The sequence below is a fragment of the Mycteria americana genome, chromosome 1, assembly GCF_035582795.1.
Source record: "Mycteria americana isolate JAX WOST 10 ecotype Jacksonville Zoo and Gardens chromosome 1, USCA_MyAme_1.0, whole genome shotgun sequence".
Taxonomy (NCBI): Eukaryota; Metazoa; Chordata; class Aves; order Ciconiiformes; family Ciconiidae; genus Mycteria; species Mycteria americana.
The window spans coordinates 94,670,739-94,689,214 of NC_134365.1; the positions used below are offsets into that span (position 1 = coordinate 94,670,739).

The following is an 18,476-nucleotide window of genomic DNA, read 5'->3' on the forward strand; positions in this document are numbered from 1 at the left end:
TAAGACTCTCTTTTTCAACATATGAGCCTAAAATGGCTTTGATTTAAAAATGGAACTTGGCAAGGAGTTTGTTCATATGGTAAGATTTTTTTTTTTAGTTTAGTTTCATTTATAATATGTTTTAATCATTTTTGGTGTTTTCAAAACAAATGGTGAAATATGTTTTTTTCCTTCTATTTTTGGCTACCCTCCTCTGAAAGGCCTTACATCTCCCTTGTGTGTTTAATTTGGTGCTTTAAGAAGCCTTTTTAGATAGAGGGGCCTTATGCTGCAAAATTTAGACTTAAACATCCCTGTGAAGAGGGAAAATTCAGACATAGATCCTGCTGGCCAGGACTTTGCATCTCAGGGCTCTTCTCTGATAACAAGCAGAAGGGTCACTAACTGGGTCTCAGAGTATGTACAAATATAGAAAATAAATTGAATACAAGGAGGAGAAAGGAGGAAACAAGGGGAGACAACACTGTTTCTATATTCGTGATCAGTGCATCCCAATTATCTGAGCAATTATTATTTTAAGGATTTTTTTTCACAGTCTGAGAGACAGCAAAGCAGATTGCTGCCAAGCAAAACTCTTTCTTCTAGTCCCTAAGCAGAGGGACTCTGCATTCCCTGATTGACCCTAATTCCCCTGAATTTTCTTACAGAGGTTTTCTTTCGTGATCTCCTTAGCACATAGAATAACTCATAGAAGAGATTTTTGCCCTTTAACAGGTGGTTCAGACCATGCATCCTGTTAAAATCTGTACAGTGGAACTGGGTCCTAATTTTTGAGTGATCTTCTCTTCATATACAAAGGTCCCAACTTTGTGGGGAGTGGGAAAGCGGGATGAGTTAACACCTACACCCCTGAGGCAGCTGTCTTCAGGCTGGGACCTCAGAATAAATGCTTATAAAAGAAACACAAGGCTGATCACCTGGGCTGCCAGTTGCACCCAGCTATGTAGGAGACCCCAGCTTGTGTTTATATCCAGACTAGCTGAAACAAAATGCGCGTTGCTTTTGCAAAGGATAACAGCAGAGAAGAGCATCGTCGACCCAAAGAGCAGCCCCTTTTTTGAAAAGGGACAGGCCCTGAAAAAAAAAAATTTCCTCTACTTGTCCTTTGTGGGAAACCCAGTTGCCATGACTGACTTAATTCAGGATGAGAAAGAGGTAGGCTCTGCATGACTAAAGCAAAGGAAGAGGTGATCCACCATAGGAAAGTACAGTAGAGGGGAAAAAAAATTGAAAGTGCACTTCATCCTGGTTAAGGCTGACATATGAGGTATAGGGAAAAATCTTTTAGGCTCGGCGATGAGCTTTAGAAGATCAGCCAGAAGCAAACACATGCAAAAATAAGAAAGCAGAAGGCGTGGGTGGTTATGGGGATTAGTACTGACATACGGAGCCTATCAGCTTGAAGTTACACGTTTATATCTGACCTAGGTCACTCATGCCCCAAAGTCATTACTGTTGAACAGCTGTTGGGTGGCCTCTGTGAAACGACTTAGGGGTCTGAGCCCAGTTTCTAGTGGCAGGTGTCCACATTACACAAAATCCATCTGTATTAATTGGCCCCCTATATCTGGCAATCTCAGCAGAAAGACGAAGTACTAATGGTTCACCACAGAGATTGAGCTGTCCTATTTTATCTTGGGTGGCCCTTCAAGGCAGGGGCTGAAGAACTTTGGCAAAGGTATCACAGGAGAAGGCAGCGCAGCCCCTGGCCTGCCTGCTCTGTGGTTAAACTCAGGCCACCAGTTTTCAGATCTCTCAGACCAGCAGATTTCACTAATACTGCATTTACTCTCAAAGTCAGCAGAAAGAAAGTATTTCATAACTGACTGCTTGTGCGATGTTGAATATACATCCATTTGGTTTCTACTTTCGGATCATAATAATATAAACAGGAAAACTACATTTTGAATTCATTAAGTTCTTCCTCCGCTGTTTATAAAAGATAAAAACTTCTCTCTCCTTTTTTTTTTATAAGGATTGATTGGTGTCATGTACATATTCGTTCACTTCTGTTTATGCAAGATAATAAGAGTATTAACATGGAGGTGGAATAATGGTGTTTATAATTCCATCACCACTGTTTATATAAGATAAAAACAGTTTAAAAAAAAACAGAAAAAAGAAAAATAGTGAGAGAACATTTGCTGTTACATACATATATTATTTTTTTCCACTTCTGTTTGTAAAGAACGTGAAAGAAAAAAAAAGTATAGCAAGTTGAAGAGGAGTTGATTCTGTTTGTAATATTTCTGTGCTGTTTACCTAAGATAAATTAATTTAGAGTTGATATAATGAGTAGCTTGGGAGAAGAGAATTGGGGTGAAAGAGGGACTGGTGGGGTTGTGCCTGATACTCTTAGTACCTTGTAATCCTTTCCTTTATTAAGAAACGTGAAAGATGTATACTGAATCTTTCTAGTGGGAATACGATACCAGCGGTGAGGCAGGGGACACACGGCGCGCTCACGCCAGCTAGTACAGCGGCCGCTGCCAGAGGGGTCGGAGGCTTTCTCTGGAAGAGGACTCTGAGAACAGAGAGGATACTACAATAGTCTGAAAAGATCTCATGAACGTTAAACCCCTTGGTATCATTGTCCATGGACTTAGTCCAATAATTGTGTGCCTGTATGACTCTGTTTTGTTCTGCAGCTTTGAAGTCTAATCCTAATTCCTTCAGGGAGAAAGGCTTGTAAAATGTCTGCATTTCAGAGAGGCAGAGGAATACTACCTTTGATGCAAGCTCTATTGTCAGTCCTATGCAGTCCTTCTGATTCACCCCTGCTCCTACCCTGTGCGTGGGCATATTGACAGATGAGGAGGGCTGGCAGATGTGAATATTTCCTTGGGATGAGCACCGATGCACTGGTTCTCAGTGTCAACCAGAAAGGCCATTTATACCTAATAAAAGAACAACTGTGTGGACATTAACACACACACACACGAAAAGTCCATGAGTATTCGCTTACTTTTACAAATGAGTTTGCTCCGGCTGCAGTCACGCCCTTCGTGTGTTTGCTTTGCGCAAACATTCAAGCAGGCAGGCTTTACTCTAGTGAAAGCAAATGGCCCACTTTAAAAATCCTGTGCTCATATGCTTTCAGGTAGTGAACTATCAGCTCACCTGTAAGTGGTAAGTGCTGAGAGATGGCTTTGCACACATTTCTCACCTCCCTTGTGCAGTCAAAGGAATCAGCCCAGGAGTTGGCCCGACCTTCTGCAAATGGCGATGGACATACATATACAACATTTACATATACGTAAAAAAGGTGAGAGAAAATCAAACTGCATCCCTAGCCAGGAAGCTATAGAGTATCAGGAAATCTTAGTATTGCATCAAAAATGCTTTTTGTCTTCTAAAAGAAGTCACTGTCTTTTATAATTCCATAGCAACATTTCTCTCCTCTCTAATCCTGAATGAATCCAAATCCCAATGATGTCTTCATCTCTTCTTCCCAGTTCTTACTTCAGCTCAATAAATTGTCTCTACAAAGCAAGCCACTTAAGCACATGCATAAGTCCATTTCTTTTAAATAGAACCTGAAGTAAAGGTTAAATTTTAATTACATGCTTGAGTCCCATTGCATTCACACGTTTGAAGTTAAGCACAGGCTTGAGTACACAGTTTGAGGGCTCAAGGGTTTAACATTAATCCAGTCAGGAGGCAAAAACAATGCTGTACGTCTGTTGCGTGACGTGGTCTATTGCATTGCTTGATCCCACCTATGCACCCCTGCTCCAAATGTCAAGTACTTGAAGCAGACTGTATATGCTTAGTGAACAGCATTGCCCAAGGCAGATTAAAAAAAGAGGCTGCGTTGAAAAAAAATTGCAGTGTGCTGGTGGACATTCCAAAAGCAGACAAGGACATGAATTAACCACGTAAATGATTCCCTGAAAATTTCTCTCTGCTAATTGCCAGCTCCTACTTCCCTTAGTGCTGACGTGGAAGTGGATGCAAAGAGCAGGGATAGATCTGTCAGCAAGCTGGGAAGGAGTTTAAAGGAGCTTCAATCAGAAACTTTTGTTTTTCAGATGAATATAAATTGTCATGGGTACAAAATGTCATTTCCTGAAGTGAAGGCCACTCTCATCCCTATCTCAGAGCATTCCAACATACAATAATATGTGTCTTAATTATGGCGTTTCAGCACAAAAGGCACAGAAATTTCACTTTTCAGAGTTGTATAATCAAGTTGCTCCACCTTGCTATTAGGCATGAATGGCAGTCAGTGCTCCAGGGAAGCCTGAAATTGAAAGAGCAGCGGGTGGGGAGCAGTGGGTCAGGATGGGTATGCATTTAGGAGAGCTGTGTGGGGAGTCCAGAACTAGAATAGCGGGAAGTGCTGTAAATTGGATTGAACACGTTGCTAGTGGACAGGGTGAAAGATTATACAGCATTTGTCTGTGTGACCGTAATGAGCTTTTTTCCCATAAAAGATTTGGGGAGAAAGTACTGCGTATGAATAGGGTCCCTTTAAGAAGCACTTTTAAAAGAGCTCATTTTCGATTCCAATCATGTATGTGCCTCAGCAAGACTGTAGCCAGATGCTTGTAGATCTGAAGAAAACAGCCCAACCCTTTTCTTATCATCTACCAGAGATGACAGACTTTAAAAACTCAATGGCACTTTCGATAACTTCTAACAAGAACTGGGACTTGCCTGGCTCCATTTGTCTGGTCAAGGCTGTATTTCTGCGATTTATCCCATGGAGAGTTTTAGCAGAACCTTACACTTAGTGTCTAAATTAATGATATTCCTTCCTTTTTGCCACGACAAAAACCCCTCTGCACTATATATGTTATGCTAAAGTTTTTGTCATGGACATATTCTGTAAAAGCTTTTTCAGCTTCATCATTTTGACAAGCTGATTCCATTAAATCCTTCCCAGTGATCACTTCCGTATGGTGAGGATGGGGGAGGTTGTTTGCTTGCGTGGGTTTCCCTTCTTTGAAGCTAGAAAATAGTGATCATCTGTCAGGTTACATGGTATATCTTGCCACTGCCCTGTCCCCAGGAAAACATATTTTGAGGAAACACATGCATTTTCTGCATAGCTATCCTAGTAAATAGAGTCTACTCATTAGTTGAGTCCGTAACTTTTCTTCAAGGATCTTTTAGGATGAGGACATGAGCTTAGCTTGTAAAGCAGGTAGGTAGGTTGGTCTGTTAACATCCATGTGCATTAAAAAGCTCTGGATGCAGAAGACATTTCTCTCCTCAGTATTTTTCACCATTTCACCTGCACTGAAATGGAAATTGTTGAGTGCTTTGAATAAGGAAACCCTCTAGCTGTTCTCAAATACATGGTTAACTCCAAATCCTCCAGTGAAGGTTCACTGCAGTGTGGTGATACCTTTGCCAGGTACCTTGCACTATTGGAGGTACCACAGGCAAGTGCTAGATGCTGGTGATAAAAGCTAGAGCTGATAAATGATGGAGTTGATAATGAAAGAAAAGGATTCTTAATTTTTAAATACATCCCCTCACAACAGACCTTCTGAGGAAGTGAATTATTTTGATCTCCATTTTATGGCATGAGAAAACTAAGATTTTGTGACTGAAGCAGATAGGAGTCGGGGGGGGGGTGGTGGTGATGACACCAGATCCCACAAAACCTGCCTTTTTCTTCAAGGAATGCTTTTTATCTGCCATTGCTACAAATGAACATGGTGCAGAGCTACCTCTTTGCTTCATTCTTAATGAAGCCAGTAGTTTTTCATGCCGACCTCAGTGATGGGCATGGCCACCGATCTTTTTGGGATAACTGTCAGAGCAGAATACCATTGCAGGCAGCCTGCTTTTGCATAAAAAGAAAACCAAAATCTATCTCAGTAGGCTACCAAGGGTATCGAAGCATCTCAGATTCCTTATTTATCTGTGCCACAAACCAAAAGCAAATTTTAAAGTTCCTTTTTTTTTTTGCCACCTGCTAATAACTTCACCATCCTTCCTTTTCCAGAGCATTTCCACAGATACTCATATTTCTCAAGCTGACAGCTTTCTGATCCCCAAGACTGAATAGCTGGTTATCTCAGCTTCCCATCTTATGTGGAGTTTATTTCCCTCATTTAAAATAGCAAAAGCACTGTCTGCATGCACAGACCATTATCCTGGTTGGGTTGTTAAAGTTACTGTAATGCTGACTTTATTTTCTGTAACAGTTCTGAACAAAATGTTTCCTTTGAAAGGTCTCAGACCTCTATCCTCCCAACTCCTAATCACAGTAATAACCAACCTCAAGGAGTCATTAGCGAAGACTCAAACAATATCCTGTAACAAGTCAGCTATGAAGAAATTGGCATAGTTTATCTCTGTGATTCATGTTCTTATGAAAATAATGGGTTGCAAAATAAAGGTAGCATGGCTCTCGTGCTATACAGTATCCCTTGGATCTGAGTCTTTCCTCCCCCACCCACTTGTCTCCCAAACTAACATTGAATATAACTCTGCAATCGCTTATGAGACAGGGTCCATCTATAGAAGTGACATGTTCTTAGACTATAATGCCAGTTTATTGTGCTGCTTCTTAAACTGACTCACCTATAAACCTCTTTTTGATCACTGTAACTTGTTGCGTTTTTAGATGAGCTGGGAAAATGGTATAATGATTATATTCAAATCCAGCCTCTAAAGAAGGGTTTACTGTTCTGAAGCGAATGGATGCAGTGAACTATGTAAACTGGGTTTGGATAAGTTCTTGGAATTGTTTGCTTTTGGTTTTGTCTTTGTGAAATGGACACTTAACGCTTTGCAGGAAAGCTGATAAATAGCGTAAACTATGGCTCACCACTAAGAGACTTTGTAAAATCTCTGTGTCTGCTGTTTGGTTTGGCTTCAGCAATCAAAGGGATCAGCTTTTCTTCGTTGAAAGGAGCATGCAGGTGGCTTTTCAGGTTTCTTTAAGGATTTTTCTTCTCATTTGATGTGGTTCAGGCTCTAAACTGGGCATCAAAAGTTGTCAGTTCATTTTGCAGTTCTGCTTTAGTATCGATCAGCTTCAAGATCAGTTCAGCTTTCTCTTCTTTCCTTTTTTCATTCCTTAAAATAGGACTAAGGACAATTCTCCCTGTAAAGCAAAAGGTAACATTCAGCTTATTGGTGGTTTGTTGTTTTTTTTAAAATAAATAAAACTCTTGGGACTATGCATATTGAACTCCAGAGCTCCAAGGATGAGCTGTATTGATATGGATGAACCATATGTTTTTTGGGAAAACTGGAAAGTTTGGAAAACCCAAGAAATAATTCAGTCATGAAGCCCATCCCACCATTCATTTATAAATATTATTTCCACTTGGTGACTGGGTCAGCAAATGAAATTGCCAGGCTGAGATAGCCTGTGATGGTTTGGTTGTTCAGGAGAGGATGTTCAGTACTGGAAGAGAGTGTCGCTTCAGAGGGCGAGTCCTGCTAGAAAAGGTGCTAGGGACTTACAATGTGGTGTCTTTTATATTATGTCTGACTGGGGCATATACCTTTTCTCTTCAATTACATTTTGCAGTAATTTGATTCAATCAGCTACCGTGTGTTGTCCTCTATCTATATTATCAAATGGATATTCCAGTTAAGATTGAAGAGTTGGTGAAAAATGGCCATCTAAGCTACCGTGCTGTCGCACTACTTAAACTCCCTTCCTGTAGCATCATGGTAGTGGTGAGGGTCCTGGAGGGAGGTGTGTCAAAGTTAAACTGATAAAACAAGGAATGAAGGAGGGAGGTGGTTTGGATACATTACCATTAAAACTTAGAATTAGGGACAGGATCCTATAAAACAGCATCAGATTTGGTGATAAGAGGGATCAGGTTCAGTGATGAAACTGCATTCTTGACTCTTCAGCCACCCATCCCCATCTAAAAGAGCAATGAAAAATTTAATTCCCGTGAAACTCAGTTTTCAGGGCACGTGTCACAAAACTAAAAACACGCTATAGGGTATACTGTTCTCATACCAAATATAAAATGGAGAGTATTGTTCCCAGAAGCCGTTTTAGTGGATCTTTATAAAGTAGTTTTGATTTATTTTAATAGGCATAAAGTGAGAAGAAACAGGTGCAAAATAAATTCCAAAGTATTGATTATGGCCTTTTAGAAAAAAGTTGGTCCTCCTTCTGCAAAACCCAGAAAAAGCACATATTTAACCTGTCTTTGTAGATGCTGAGGGCTTAACACTGCATACAGTGGTGCAGCTGCATAATCCTGGTGACTTCAGTGGGTCTGCAGGGGTTTAAAGGCAAGTGAAATACTTCTGTAATGCTTTTAGTCTCGTTCCAAGTGTTGCATACTGTCACAAGAACTCAGTTCATGTTCAAAGCAGTAGAAATTGTAAAAAACAGAGCACAAACCATATGGTACCTTACCTTTCAAGGATTTCGCTGCTCTTGTGTACGGTATCTGTCAGGTTAGCATTTTCCTATAGGTCTTCATATAGTCACGCTGTGATTTCTTTACTGGATAGGCAGTCAGGAAAACATTCTGACATTTTCTTTAAATGATTGTGAGTATGGATTTGACATACTTACACTTTTCTGTAATGATCTTGCTGCCACTTTGCTCCTGATTTAACAGACACCCTCATATTCAAGTGCCAAAGCACGTAGCTCTCACCGAAGAGAGCAAGCTGAATTTTTAAAGTACAGTGTAACCCCAGCCTGAGGCTTGCCAGAGCTCTGTTCATACCCCTTGCCCCCCAGCACCCGTGGATGGTGCAGACCCCCACATCCCCGTGGAGCCCTCCAGTCCCCTTGCAGTTCAGGCTTAGCAGGGCCCCCCACTCCAGCCCACCCTGTTCTCCGAGCCTCGTGGTACTTGCAAACTCAGCCAGTGCCCTTTAGTTCTGATCTGCAGTGCCTTCAGGGAAGAATGATATATCGGAGTACTTATGTCCGAAATTGAATGTTAGTCAGATGTTAAAATGAAAGAAATATTATGGAGAGTCAGCACGTCTCACTTTGGAAATAAATCGCGTGAAGTACACTGGAGTGTCATGGCTCTTGGGACCACATATGATCCAAAGATACCATTTAGAGAAGTGATCACAACACCACTAGATTTATCAGATCATCCTGGAGGAACATTAATATCCAGAAAGAAAATAATAATTAGCAATAGAAAGCTCCCAACCCATAACTTAAACTCATTTTCCAGGGTCACTTCCTCACATCAGTACCTATTTGTATGTATCACTAGATTTTATAGCAATTATCTCCTTATTAATAGTAGACAAACTTCACTAATTGCTATTATTAATACAGATGCATTTAGTTCCTAGCACCGTACTTTCTCAGCTTAACATTTCGGTTACTCAAGTTTAGTCTGCTTAAATAGTTCAGTATTATTTGATTGTACTTTCTCATGCTGTGTAGTCCAGTTTTGGCACTACTGAATTCAGGACAGATACTTGAGAGGGTGCAGGGAATGCGGACCATGCACTGGAGCTGCAAACCTCCAAGCAGGGAAGCAGAAGATACGCTTCTCTGCTTATCCAGCTTGCAATAAGGAAGCATGACAAGATGTGGCTATGGTGTAAGGCAACAGAACTAACTTGTGAGCTGCCAGTTGAACCACACTGCCTCAGAACAGAAAATTCACCTACAGTCATGAGCAGAGCTAAGACCTAATTTTTAGGGTATGATCCTGAAAGACAGCCAGAACCTTTAGGTATATATCCTTGTATATTGAGCTGGATATGTTTTCTGTTTTCTTCTATTTAAGGTTTCAAAACTGAGTTCCAAGTGCCAACACAAAATATTTTATAAAACGGAAATGCCCAAACTGTTTATGGACCACAAAGACAACTCACCTTGTCAACAGTTGACTTCTTTTTTCCCTCTTTTCCGAGAGTGAACAGGGAGCAGGCTGTAAGCTGGACGAGAACAACCCAGTCACATCGCAACCACCATCTTTTCCAGGGCCACGCTCCTTTACTGTCTCTTGATGGGAGCTCGCACAGCCATGCAACGAGGGAAAGGCATCAGGGACATTGGAAAGATGACAGGCAGGAGCAGGCAGCTGCTGCCACCAGAGCAGTGAACCTGGCCTACAGCGCAGCCCCTTTGGGCAGTCAGAAGTAGGCGGTGCGAGTTATTTTGGCAGCAGCCGCCAAAACTGTTCTGTTTCCCAGAATTAGTCCCCCAGCACCCAAGAAGCACTGGCCTCTTTGTCCGTGCACCCCTCCGGGGCAGTGGTGGACAGCAGGGAAGGGGCAGTGCCAGGGCACTGGAAGGGTGGTGGTAGGGAGCTTCCTTCTGCCAGTAGGCTGAGCCGCATGAGGCTGCGGTGGCCAAGTACCTACCAACGAAACGTCCTGGTTTGACACATTTTTACAAATTCCTCAAAGACATAGTCAGTGGTTAGAGTTACTGAAAGTTGAAAGTGATACCATTTCAGGCCATCTTTAAGTCAAGATGCATGCTCAAAATGCTACATTTACATTATAAAACAAGGTTATATTTAACTTTTTTTTTTCCCCACTTTTTGCTAGTTTTGCTCTCACCCTGAGCCCCTGAAAGCAACTGCTGCTGAAGCGGTAATGTGCTGTTGCTTCCAGAGAGCTCTCCTGCTCTTCTTTTAAAGATGTTTTCCTCAGAGGTGCTTTGTATAGAGACTTTCCTTGACTGAAGTTCTTCTTAGGGAGCTGGAGACCTCCGATGGATGTTAATTAGAGTTCAGTTTGCAGATGTGAGAGATTCCTTTTCTTATTTCATCTATCTCATTGTTTTCACTGAGAACAGCTGGTAGGACTTATTTTGGGCTGAGTTACCTGTGGAATGAGTCAGCTCCTTGACTTGATGTCTTTTTGAATTAGCTTACACATACATATACATGAAAGTCCAAATTTTTATTGGATTAATTTCTTTTGTCTTATCAAAACATAATGTTATCCAGCCTTCCTGGCAAGCAGAGTGTGCTGAAAAATCTATTCCATCGCGACTTTTCTTTTGTATTTTCTAGTTAAGGGTCCGTGGAGTTTCTGGTTGATAAAAGCATTTTTGTGTAACACATACTTAAAGTCTCCTTTTCCCAGTACATACTTCTGAATTTGAAAAAGACAAGGCTAACATTTTACCTACAAAAAATAAAAAAGTCTCCTTTTACTACACTGTCTGGTCCAAATTTAACAATTATACTAATTACTTATATACTAATTAAAGAAAATGCAAACTATAGCTATATCATAAATCTTTTACAATATGCGATAAAGTATACCGCAAGGTTTTCTGTCTTCAGGTTTGAGAGAGGAAAAAAGTCAGTTACCTTTTCTGGTATCTTCTGTGGACCGTAGCTTCTAAACAAACTCTGTCTTTGGAAAATGAGTGATGGAAGTATTACCGATAAATTTTGATTCAGAATTGTTCTCAAGTCATCGTTGCATTCTCTACAGAACCATAATTTGGCTGTTTATTTCACTAAAAAGAGCGTGCGCACCTGTAGTTGAGTAGATTTTTCTCAAATTCTTTAATGATGTATAACCAGAATACATGTGTAAGTGCATTCCAATATACACAGACATACCTTCATTCTAATGTACATACAAAAACTCCTTGTCATTTTGCAAAGATCACTTTATTTTGATTCACCAGTATCGTAGACTAAGAGTTGATACATGGCCATATAACTGGCCCTCAAGCTGAATTTGCAGTATCCTGTCCTATTTGTGCTTTCTCCCTCACTGCAATAAGCTGTCAGCTGTAAAACCATCTCCTCAGTTCATCACTTTCCTAGCACTAACTCAGCCAAGTGATGTTCATTTCCTCTCTTACTAGATAGAGCAGCCAGCCCTTCTCTTTGGTCTTGTATGGACAAATGAATCCACAAGGACAAGGGCTGCACTGGGGAGCTGTCCCTCTTCTAGGAGGCACACAGAGGTAAAGATGCAGCGTAAGAAGGGGAACATGCCCCATTAACCCTTTGAGAAGACATGGTTGACTTCAAAGGGAGCAGGACTGGGCTTCTGCAGAGGTCAGGACCTGCAGAAGCGCTATTGTCTGATCAGTCTTTTGGACCGTTTCTGTGCTGCGACACACTGTTTGAGTAGGTGTCATTATCAGTGCCCAAGCAGACACCATTGTGCAGTGAAGCCTATTAATACAGGTGACAGTGAAATTCCAGATATTTTGGCTGCTAAAGGAGGTGGTCATCTCAAGTAGCATGACCACAGGAAAAAAAAAGGAAAAGGAGAACCTGAAGATCATTTTCCTCTGTACGTTGCCATGTCGCTTTTCCTGATGTGGCTCCTTACCTCACGTGTGACATCTGTGGCTGAGGTGTTGTCATATTTCTGGTATGCTCACATAACATTTGACTGCCTTCCCCTGCATTCTTGTAATTAACTCCTAATATTAAAGCAGTTTCCATTTCTGGATTCCTCAGCAAGCTGATTGAAAGGTGATTTAATTGCACAGCATTGCCAAGAAACATGTTAGGTGATTGCTGGCTGTAGTAAGAGTTAATGTGAACGTAATAGGAGTTATCACAGGGACAAAGATTTTGCTGGCCATTAGCAGAGGTGACTTCAAAAAGCAAATTATAATTAGTATAGGTTTCACTGAACCAAGTTTCCATCTGCTGCTAGTCACTGGATTTTGAGCTGCTCTCCTATTAAAGATTTGCATGTATTTTCCTGGATTTTCGATGGAAAGGACACTTAGGGGAAAAGGGTATAAATCAACAAATAACAATGTAACCTGCAGAAATATAAATCTATGTAGATTAATCCGTGTTTCCTAAATTGCATACTAGATTGTAATTCAATCAAAGGGTAGAGGTCTTGTGACGTTTATGAACATTTATGGATAGTATGAGCGCTCAGATTAAATGTCAAACCTGGTATTCAGTTTAGAATCACGTATTATTGTTGTTCATTAATATATAAAAACAACAATTATATCCACTAAAATCCTCAATTTAATTTTGCTGTAATCTGTCTCTGCTGTGTCAGAGACAGCCTCTGCCCCCTCAGATCATTTACAGGGCTCCACTGAATTTCAGCTGAGCCTCCTCTTTCACTGTGTTCCCCCAGCATGGCACTGGCTCCGCTTGGCCTCCTCTGAATGGAGGAATTCTCCAGTAAATTGTTTTCTTCATCTTCCACTGGGATTAAATTCTAGTTTAGATACCAAGCAGGTGTAGTGCATCCAGGAGGAGAGGGGTGACAAGGCTCTGTACCTTAGATCCAATACGCCGAGTAGATTACATATGATCAAGCTGTGCCCTTTGCTGGTTCCTTATCACTGAAAGGTGAAAATGTTTTGAGGCAAGAGCAGTCAGTTTAGGATTGTCTGAATCCTTTGCCAGTCCTCCCTGCTTAAAGCGGTTCCTAATTTGCCTGCTTCTTGCCAGTCTAGGGGCTGAAGGCATAACATTTCTTACCTTGGTAGTGCATTACGTCAGAGAGATCCTAAATCACTTTGCAAAAATGGAGCAAAATAGTTGTCCCGGTTTACTGCTAAGAAAAAGGCACTTGAAGCAGGTTAACTCAAGCCATTTAGTGAATAAATTGTAAAAAGCAACTGAATGCCAATTGCAAAAATGACTTTGGCACCTAAGATGTTAATTTCATTGAATGTAAGCAGTGCTTAAGCTAACAAAGCTAAAATATTCTCAAGTCCCCAGGCGGTTTACAGACAAAATTTCACTGACTTCCAATGGACTTTGACATGAATGCCTAAGTCTTTTGAAAATTGTAGTTAGCCTCATAAATCGATTAGCTGTTTATCTAATGTAACTCATATTACTGGATTTCACCATCTTAACTCCCCATAAATAGAAATTCTTCAGTCTTTAGGTACCTTATTCTCATTAAACTCAAGGGGGGATAGATTCCTAAATATCCGTAACATTTAGGCCTTGCTTGTCTCTTAGTCTTTGTCATTTAAATGGAATTTATTCACGTAGCAAAGAAAGAGACAGGGGGCAGAATCTGGCTGCAATGAAGCAAGGGCAGGATTAAGATTAGCCCCTGGCTATTCTGTCCAATGGCCAAAACAGCTTCCAAATAATAATGATTAATTAACACTAGGAATTCAATATGAAAAAGATCAGTGGATTCCTTTTGTCCATGCCACCAAATAGAGCTATACTGGGTTGAAAACAAACGAGACAGGTAATTATTCTGCTTATAACACGGAGACCTGGGGAAAATGGTCAGCTTTCTTAGACTTCATTTTTTTATCTTATTATATAATAGTATATCTTGAAGAAATCTGCTGTGTTAATCTAATGTAATTAGGTTAAGTATGTCCCTAGTGACAAACAGCGCCATATGATAAAAAGTTTCACCCCAGCATTTTAATGGTTTGGGTTCTGCTCATGGTTTCAATTAAGTCAGCACGATTGCACAGGGCAGTGAGAACAGGATTTGGCCCACTTCTCTCCGGCATACGTGTTCTGCAGTTATCTAACCTGGAATGAGTCATAGTTTCCTCAGACACATCTTGTTTTTCCAATGCTTTACATGGAAAGTTTTGTTTTCATGTATTTTCTTTTGAACAAAACTGGTAATCAAGCATCCAGACCAATCGCGATCATTTAAAAAATTATGGTGTTCAGTTCTGGTGATTTGCCAGATTGTAGTTTGCAGCTTTTAGTATATTGTGCCTGTCTAAAATTACCCTACCGTTTTAATTAGGTACGACAGTCTTGTTCACTTCTTATAGCAAATTCGATGACAATGTTGGTGTAAGTCATTACTCAGCACCTCCAGAGTCTCAGGCCATAATTTGTAGAATTCTTTGGCATCCGTGTCATCAAAGTTGCTTGACTCTTTCCCTTAAGAGAACTTGGTTTATGTTGCTTATAACGGAGCCAAACTCTAACCACTCAGCCTAAAATTTTCCATTCTGTGTTTTTTTTCCCATGCTGGATGCCTCCTGCTTTTTTTTTTTTTTTAACTCCAGGGCTCCAAGGCACATTCTTTGGCTCAGACCTCTTGTCTCAGGTTCTTTCATGGTGTGCAGCTCACTGTCCCATCTGCCCAAAACCCTGAAAGAAATATTTCCCGACTACCAGCTGCTACCAGTCCTTCACATACAGTCTATCGCAGATAATCTGTGGGCTTCATGGTTAAATCTTCAGGAGCAATGTAAAAGGAAAATAAGGGATACACGCTTTGCAAAGGAGTTTTTTCCACCAGGAGAACTTCCCTGTTAAAGTTAATCAGAGTAATGAATTCTGAAAGGAACATAAATAGTAACCTGCTCTCCACCAGCCTGATCTTGCCCTTCCTTGCGTCTTATGGCACTTCAGCTTTTCAGTCTGGGCAGGATCCATCCTTGTCATCTATCTCACGCAAATCTTCCTTACATGTGGGAGCAGCCAGCTGCTTTAAAGAGAAATTTGCTGCCTAACAGGGACTCTCTGGGTGGCCTATCCAAAGGATGCTGTGAGCATCTTGTTTGCTGCCCTGCAGTTTTTATGATTCTCTCCACTCTTTGCTGTATTTCTTCTACCTTCCTTGCAGATGACCAACCACTAGATATGCACACATGCTTTCTCTCACACTCTCCTCTACCAGGCCCATAATGCCCACAAATAATAGCTACAAAGCTGAACAAATTTTCTGCCCACCTTCCTTCTTTCTCTCCTCTGACAGCTCCTCACTTTTCCTTCACTATCTCAACTTAGGTGTGTATTTCTCTGAATATTTTTAACTGCTTTGAGGAGTGATGGAGCTAATCTCTCCCTGTAACTGGGCAGGAAACAGTAGGTGAGGGCCGTGTCTTGACTCAAGTACTGGAATATACCACATGGGTCCCATGACCGTTGTCCACCGTGCTCCTGGTCCCCTGATAGCAATCTTTTGGAGAGCACTGTCTGGTCTGACCACCTGAATTTCTTTCAGCTTGTTGAAGGGAAGGACAGGACTGATTTGTAGCTTTGAACGTTTTGAGGGCATCCACCTTTGTTTTCTGTGTCCAACAGGAGTGTATCTTCTTGTTACAATTCAGAGCATCAGGCTTTGATTCATTTTGTCTATTACTTCAACAGGTTAATATGTTTTGGAAAATGTGTTGGCGATAAAGCTTAGATACTCCATAGCAGACTTTGGAAACTAGACCTGTAGTCTACCAAAAGTTTGCAGTCCTTTAGCCATTCCACTGTCATGCAGCCATTTTTTTTCTTAGGGGTTTCTGGGTGACAAATCTGCCAAGTCCAAAAGATACTGTGTTGACAGAAGGAATTAAGACAACACAATTTTTCTGTGCAGCTATCAGCCGTAATGTAAGCATCCTTAGCCCTAATAATATGCCTAACCCCTCTTCTGTGAAGGTCAGGATCAAGAAGACAAGTTCTGTTTCAGAGGCCCGTATCATCTGGCACGACTGCTCAGAAGGATGCCATTCAAATCTGGCAGTGTTTCTGTGATAAGAGCATTTGTCCATAGGAGCCACAAGCCTATTTCACGGAGGCTGTTGAACAGCCACCAGAGGATATTTAGTCTCTGCTGGCTAGGAATTATCCCAGGACTGAAAGGCTCCTCAGCCATTACCAGTTTCCTCAGCTACATAGTTTTGGGGTCAGGTAATTTCAAAACTTCCAAGATTTATGCAGTTTGTGAATTTAAAACACTTTTTTTTTTCTCTCTCCTGTGGGAACTGCTACCATCTGTGAGTCTCCTCAATCCCTGTTTTATATTGGTATCATTCAGTGCGTTTATTGTCACTTAATTTCCTTTTCTCTTTCTCCCTTTTCTTCTCAGATCACTCACGATCAGTTTGTGGCCTTCCTCTGAAGGAACCTTTCCTGTCTCTTGTGTAAGTATTTATACCAAACTTTTTATACTTTTCATTGACATGAGCCGTGCATTTTGTTCAAGTTGCATCCAAGTCAGCCCGGAGCGCTTGTGACTTCTCTGTTGTTCCCATGGCCACAGGACTCAGTACTGAGTTTTTATTCTACAATCTAGGATTTTAATGCAGTCTCAGCTTATGGGACTGTGGCTTAGTTCGGTGACATTGTGTGATTGATTGATCTGGAATTTATATGTGCATTCTGGATGACTATATGGGAGATTTCTGTTATGTTTGGGGATATAGATGTTGTGATGGGCATTATGCTGTTGCGCTCTGATTCAGAATAAAGCATACAGTATTCCGTGCTGTGCAAGCATAAAACAAGTATAGAAAACAGTCAACTGGCATTTCCGCTTGTCCTTGCTGAAATCTGACCTTGTGGCATGGGACCCTTCCTTACCCAGTCCTGCGTGTTGTCCTATCTAATAGCGACCTACTCTTCTTATCTGGGTAGATTAAATATGCTGTATTCTCTTTGACATCTAACAATATCGGGATTAAAAATCTAGTGGTTTCTTTGGAAAATGTTATGTAGGGTTCTTTTCTTGCCTGGTCTCATTCACTTGAGTTTTGCTGCTATATATAAGTGGTCAATTCAGTGACTTTTTTAATTGAAGAAAATACTATATTAATCCAGATAATTGTGTTTATAAGACCTAGAACAGGCAGAATTAAAACTTTCATGGTTTAAGTTTTGCCTTTTCCTTTTTGGGGGGATAGGGGATGGAACTTTTGGGAGAGTATGTTTGTTTTCATTTAGGTTTTAATTTTGCCAAGTTCTGACACATGATGGTTTTGCATATTTGGAACAAAACTTTGCATTTTGCTGGGATTCCTTCATACATATTGGCGGTGAAATCTAGTGTTTTTAAAACAATGATGCTTCTTGTTGCGATATAAAGGGAAATATAGCACTACCACTTCATAATATTTACTATAGTTAAGTAAAGACAGAGCAAAGTTTTCCAAGTGTCCACCAGCATTTTAAGCCACTGTTTGGGATGTCCAAGTTGGAGGTATTTAGTGAATGCCAAAAATAATGAGGACTTTTAAATTTAGGTTTAGAACTCCCATTTCCAAATATGCCTAGACTTTGTGTTACTTTAGATCTCCATTTTGCAATTTAAATTCATGTCTACTACCCATTCAGAGAGGAAGGTAGATGGCTGTTAAAATGCTGCCTGGAATTTAAAAAAAAAAAAAAAAAGCATAGCACAGTAAGAAAAATAACTCTTTCATAGTTGGGAGAGGAATTAAACCTGCAAATTTATGTTCAAGTTGCATTTTGATTGTTGGAATTTCTTCAAAGGGATGCTAAACTGCAAATGGACGTTCATAATTTTTTCAGGTGCATGCTGAAACAATCAAAGAGCTTTCTTTTCCTGATACCAGACCTAAAATATGTAACTTCAGCGTTTAAAGTTGACTCACTACTTTTGCGGTGTGGAAAGAAACGGCACACCTCATTCTCCCCCGCTCTGTGGGCAGAAACATGAGATATGCTGCAGTGACTGCGAAAGGTGGTATGACAATGCCAGCTACCAAGGAGATGTATTTGAGCTGACCTATCATGCCTATGGTGTCCCCATATTTCTTCCCTTTCCCCTTTGCCTTTCATTATAAGGTGTCCCAAATCTGTAATTTACAACGTGCTGTTCCAGGTTTGCTCTGATATATTTGCTACAAATAA

General features: G+C 40.7%; 1 protein-coding gene across 10 annotated transcripts in view; it reads left to right on the forward strand.

The window, feature by feature from the left end:
• Positions 1-18,476, forward strand: part of ZBTB20 (zinc finger and BTB domain containing 20) — a 473,367-nt gene that overhangs the window by 329,181 nt on the left and 125,710 nt on the right. For 8 of the 10 annotated variants that reach the window (XM_075512739.1, XM_075512721.1, XM_075512731.1 and 5 more), the window contains one exon: positions 16,693-16,747. The exons of the other annotated variants lie outside the window; for them this stretch is intronic. The gene's annotated coding sequence lies outside the window, so the exon portion shown is untranslated. The remainder of the gene's footprint in view (positions 1-16,692; positions 16,748-18,476) is intronic. 10 annotated transcript variants of the gene reach the window in all.